Raw genomic sequence first — 6660 nt, forward strand, 5'->3', positions numbered from 1 at the left:
TTTGGCTGTATTTCCTCCATAAGTATAGACAGAGAGAGTACTCGCAAGGTGTATAAACCCCAACTAGAGTAATGTATCTTAAAGGGGCCTCTACGTGTTGGATCCATGTCCCCACGCAAGCCTTCCAAAAGGACCGGCCTTTATGCCGTGATTTCCCGCAGGAAAGATACAACATAATAATAATAATATCAGCCCTGTATTATATACTTGCCCACTGCTGAGCACGAGCCTCCTCTACTACTGAGAGGGATTAGGCCTTAGTCCACCACGCTGGCCTAGTGCGGATTGGTAGAACACGTTCGAAATTCCTATAGAGAACTTCTCAGATGTGCAGGTTTCCTCACGATGTTTTCCTTCACCGTTAAAGCGAACGATAAATTCACAAAGAATACACACATGATTTTTAGAAAAGTCAGAGGTGTGTGCCCTTGGGATTTGAACCTGCGGACATTCGTCTCGGCAGTCCATTCCACATCCAATTAGGCTATCGCCGCTTTCGTTCGTTAGTTTCGCCTATAAGACACAATATCTGCTAATAATTTAATGTAATTTGTTTTAAACTGTTTTTAATAGTAGAGCTGACAAAGTGAGAACTGACCATCATCAGATCAGCAGCAGAGGAATCTATGCATCAATATTATTATCGTCGATCATTACTGAAACAGAAAATTATGTGAATCTTCAAATTATAAAGATTTCAGAAACATGAAGTACTTTAAAATCAAATGCCTTTTAAAAGTGGTTTAACTTTTCTGCAGGCCAATAGAAAATAAATGTAATTTTTTTTATACACTATGCTAATTGTAATTTTCATGTTAGAATGTTTTTTACTGCAGAATCAAAGATATCTAATCTATCACATCTTGTGTGGCTTGTAGTTATTTCAAGCTAATAAGACACCGTTTAGTTGCCATTTTTTTTTGTGCAAAGTTACGAATATATAATAAAAAATTTGCTATTGATTGAATTGCGAACTGTTGATGCAAATTAGTTGAGTTTCTTCTCTTCGGGAATAATAGGTGTGTTTGTGTATTGACTTCAAAGCAAACCCGAAGGAAGAGTTTATTAGCTACAACTTTGCGATTAATAAAAACTATTTTGCTGCTATTTTACAGATTTCGTTTAAGAAATATAGAGATATTATATTTTGGTTTGAATAAATTTCACACTTATAAGCTTACGTAGCTGCAATTGTTGAGGGTTTTATTGTTGCATATCAAGACGCAATTAGTGCACTAAAAATAAATCACGGCCCTTTCATTTTTGGTAAATCATTGGCTACACCAGTATTTTGTTTTTTGGACATTAAATTCAATTCGATGTCAGGATGAGCACTATCATCTTGTTCATTAGTAACTGTTTTATGAAAGAGCCACGTGAAATAGTTATCCCGTTGTGTTTTACCAGGTCAGATCGTTAAAGACACAAACGAACCACTTTCTTTTATATCTTAGGTGTCAGCAACGCACTTATAATATCGAATTGTGAGTTTTAATGCCGGCAATGACCATATATCAAAGGGTCTATTAATAATTATGGATAGTTTGGCCACTTAAGTAAAAAGTTTAATATTTAATATATTATCACCTTGCATAAATACGTACGCAATATCCTATTTATGTCCAATGTTGTTTTTTAAACAAAGCGAGTTATTTCAAATCATCATACTGTTATTAAATAAACTAATTCATTTAGAAAAAAATAGTAACTAAGCTCGTTTTAATATCTACAGTAGAGCTTCGTCTATCTCTAATTAGTGGGTAGACACCAAAATTTAAAATTATCACCTTTCCACGTTATGTAACATCTATAATTTCTATCCGAACTCCCGTGTTTAACTTCGATGCCTAGAGTCTTCGATTTTAAATTGAGCTGGCTAAAAGAAAAAAGTAAGAAATGTCACAATATTCCCGATCGAATCTTCCAAGTTAGTTTCGAAAGGAAATTGCTTTCCCCCGATGTAGGGAGTGCCGCGCGCACGATCCGTCGACACTGTACCTACAATTAGTGCACAAAGGTCTGCTGTCATGTGCATAGCACCAGTTTAGGGTCGGGGAGGGATGCGAATTATGACCTGTCAAAAACACGAACAGTTTAGCCGTGTATGACTGTACCTGGGCTAATTTACATCGACACTCTCTGTTTACGTCGGGCGTCCGTAGAAATAGTGGGCCCAACAGTTTGTGATCTTCATTTGCCAAATGAATGCTTGCGTGCCACTGCTGTCTTTTGATATTGTTGGTGTTTTCCCAGTTATATTTTAAAATAAAATAGTCTTTAATAATAGTTTAATGATGTTTGAGTCTATTACAGTAGGACTTTTTAGTTTCCCATCATTAAGTAGCTAGCAGGTAGAACATACTTTCTTGACTTAAATAAATGTTCTAAGTGGCCCACTATTTATTATCCAAGAAGAAATAATTGAATAAACAAACAAAAGTTAATGAAGTTTTTCTAAACGACGAAGGTAATTATAACAAATCGGTCTCCACGGTTATTCCGACTCGTCTGTCCGTCCGTCCATCCCAAATGTATGGCCTATAAAACCGCTATTACCTTTTATAAATACTGCATTTATAACTACTTCATGATTGTGTTATTTATTTTAAGTAATATATTACGTTGTGTTGGAGATTTTGATTTTTTTTCTAAGTTGTGCTTTCAAATATTTAAAATTCTCTGGCACAGTACACTCCATTAATTTATAGTTTTCGTCCAGGCAGGATGGAGTGGAAAGAACATGTTGATATTCTTACCGTTTTTATTTTGTTACCGTTTGATATTTATTTATTTTTTTATATGATTTTTAGTTTCCTTTTCTTTCCAAGTCAAAAGAATAATTTCGCAATAGTTAAGTAAAATCTATATTACTCTGTTTAAATATTCCTACTTTTTTAGTACTCGTTAAAGCAGAAGATTTTTTCCGTTGCGTTCCTATTATGCATTGCACCATGCTTGTTGCATGGATACGCCGCGCTGGCTCGATCGGGTGGTAACTACTCCCAGAGAGAGGTATCATCTGCAATGGGAAGAGAATGGCAATTTGCATTTACTTTATGATCGTTAAAACTCCCACTTTGCCTACCATTTTGAACGTAAAATATAAATGTAGGTACTTATGATAGATCATGGTCGAATCGGTTGTTTAACTTTTTCTCAATCATAAAACACTTGATTTAAATAAATACTTAAGCTATGTTAGACATTCATTCGTAAAATAATTTATGTTATTTATTATACGAACATCAAAAAATTCTGTGAGTTTTTGTGTAACTACATAACAAATTGTCGCTATGATATATGCTTATTTGTCTCTAACGAAGTTCGTATGTTTACAATTTAAATGTCCCTTTCCACAGTAAGCTAGCCCGGGCATTGCATCGTATGGAGGTTCGGTTGGCGCTCGTCGGGACGGGCGCGAGCGGGACGCGCCGCACTAAATTTAAATATTTTAATCCTTAATTTAAATTTTTGACATTTTTATTTTATGTTGGTATTCGTGTAGTTTCATTTTTAATGTTATTTGTCATATTCAGGAGATGGCGCGACTTGTGACTGGCGCCTTGAAGGTACATTATTGATAAAATATTATCAATGCGACAGACTAATGCAGGATACTTTGTGGATACATTCTACTTGTATAGATGTGATGTTGGCTCCGAATAACAATATTATATTTAAACGTTAGGATGTCACGGCGTTTAATACGAGTACCTAAGTGGTTCATATACTTATTTTCTAAAATTCAAGAATAAGAATGACATAGCTGTCAATCTTATGTGTATTGGAACGTTAAAAATAGATAATTAGTATCAAAAATGTTGTTTATCCCAAATTTGAAAACGGGTATAATAAATATTTATTGATTCAAACAACTCACTATCCCATTAAATATGATGGGATAATGTAATAACATTATTAAAATATTTAATTATTATTTTGTGAATATTTTTTTACAATGTTATTTGAGGTGCTACTGCAGTCTGAGCGCCATAAGTCATATTTAACTGTAATCTTTCTTAATCGTTTATTGACCTAATTATGCTTTTATCTCTTTCTTCCACAATCATATAGATGGGTATTTTAATTACGAAATTATGAAACTAAAGATGCTCAATAACATGGCTACAGGTAAGTGAGGTAAGTGTCTAAATATAAAAAAAAACATTTTTATTTTATAAATATTATAATTGAAATATTGTATGTCTCTATAAATAAACTAATTGAATGTTAATGATGATTGTTATAGTTATTGATTGATTGTTATTAAATTGCCATTGTTAGTTATGGATTGAAATATCCAAAGTTACGTAGATAATATTCCTTTGTAATGTGTTCTATTGTGACTTGGAGTAACGATAAAATAATAAAAACAAGATATTAGCAATGATCCCTTAATGCTTTCTGACATGTAATGATAAATTTCGACTCCGCCCGACAAGACGAGGTGGCCGAGTGGTTAAGGCGTTGGACTGCTAATCCAATGTGCTCTGCACGCGTGGGTTCGAATCCCATCCTCGTCGTACTTTTTGTTATCGCTTATGTTAAATAGAGTGACGTAATATTATGTTTTTAACTTTATTTCATGTATTTTTAACATAGAGTATATATATATTTTTTACATAACGAAATTTGTATTTTTTTTATTTTACCAAACATTGCATAAGATTGTGTTATAAATTACTTATAACTGTATTATTATGGTGGTATTTATCTAACTTTATAAAAGAAGGAGTATGTATATTATTTATTTGTTTATTATTTATGTATATTGTGATAATATGATGTACGAGTATCTTGCTAAGTAAATCTATTTCATTAGATGGAAAGTGTTGCATAACAGATTTATTGATTTGAATAAATGAAATACCGTCCAATTAATTTTAGTTGTGCGCCAATTAAGTGACGTCATAAAAACAAAACTTGTCGGAACTCGGAGTTAGCCATTGGTATGAACGTTAAAAATTTTACTTAAAATGAACCTGACATAGTATATGATAATACTGGCGAGGGCCGAGGTCATGCCAAATTATAATATAGGTATATACGTATTATTATGGTAATCCTTTTTAATCAAATATTCTAACAGCACAATAACAGTTATATTTGTAACCAAACAAGCTATAATGTTATATGTTTAAGAAGTTGAGTTAGAAACTCCATTTCTTTAATAATAAAAAGTTAAGTTTTCTTTAACAAGAGTTATCAAAATTTATTAATGTATCTATATATGAAGAACCTATTATGGAAACCATTCCCATGCTAGAATCTTTTCGATTCGTCATTGATACGAATATCTCATATTGTGCATAGCCCCCTAGATATACTTACTTAGATATTTATGAGTAGTAGTGATGGGCGAGTGAGTACATGCGCAAATAATGATGTGTGGCGTTAGTGCGGCGCGCACGCGTCCGTGGCACGTGGCCGGTGTATCGCGGCATTGTTGCCCTGGTTATTTATGAATATTGTTGCTAGGAGTCGTGACCGACTAGATCGGAGACACGCGTCGCCAACCCTTGATGAATGCTTACACGCACTTATGAACGCCTAGTAATCTGCGGCTTAGTTTCAACGAAAAAGGTTTAAATATTTATCCCGTTTTGATTTACGTTTTTGTCTTATTGGATTGGGTATTTTTTTACATTTACTTATTCCTTACGTGGGGCCACTGTACATTTTTACAGGCATTGTATGAAAAGGATAATAATTTTTACAACTGGAACCTGACCTTATGTTAATTACCTGAAGGAAATCTAGTTCTGAGCAATTCATATTGGAAAAATATTTACAAAGTGTTAAAAGTAGAACTTAGGACCATTCAGGCAACAGCCTATAGCCCATTTTATTGCCACTAGACTAACGAGTCTACGTAAAAGGAACCTACTAGATAAGCAATACAGAAAGTGTGCAAATGTATTACATACTTATATTATTAAACATATTATACTTATGACTTGTTATAATATTATTATGTATTACCTATGTTTCATTATTTGCTTTTATTACATGCGAAAGGATATTTCTCTTATCGTGAGCTAAACTATTATTTACTTATTAGAATTTCCTCTACACCGACAAGAATTCCACCTAAAAATAAACTTATATACCATACCGGAGATCTAGTTAGCGGCTTTAATATATGGTTAATATAATAAATACACTTGAAGTGTGAGAAGATTGATGAGGGCGGGCTAATAAGAATTTAACCTGTTTTACTACGGCACAAGTTATTCTGGATCGGATCGATTTATAGGTTGATCCCTCTTGTCTCTGAAGTAATTCAAACAACAGATGGAGGGTGTTAAACTCTTTGTACTTGGTTACTTATTTTATTTTATATGATATTAATGTCTTAGCACTATTGGTACTGTTTTAATTAGTACTTTAGGAAATTTAGAGTGGTAATCTGTTCAGTATAATTTAGTTTTACTCAAGTTTTCTGGTGTCTACAAATATAATTTAATAGGAGTTAGAATTGATAGCTCTCTGCAATGTAAGATTTGGACGAGTAACTGCGGTTATTCATGGTGCATGACTCTGAAGTCATGGGTGAGCAGCATACGATGTTAACTTGTGACGAGCAAAACTTTTTCTGTTGAGGCAATATCGTATCACTAGTAAAATCTATGAAATGAGTAATTTTACAGGACTATTTTT

At 33.2% G+C, this 6660-nt stretch overlaps 1 non-coding gene across 1 annotated transcript; it reads left to right on the forward strand.

Annotated features, from left to right (window-relative positions):
* The first annotated feature begins 4441 nt into the window (after window positions 1–4441).
* Trnas-gcu lies at window positions 4442–4523 on the forward strand. The gene has a single exon. It is a non-coding gene; the product is annotated as a tRNA-Ser (tRNA).
* The last annotated feature ends 2137 nt before the right edge of the window (window positions 4524–6660 follow it).

The sequence above is a fragment of the Manduca sexta genome, chromosome 28 (assembly GCF_014839805.1).
Source record: "Manduca sexta isolate Smith_Timp_Sample1 chromosome 28, JHU_Msex_v1.0, whole genome shotgun sequence".
NCBI lineage: Eukaryota > Metazoa > Arthropoda > Insecta > Lepidoptera > Sphingidae > Manduca > Manduca sexta.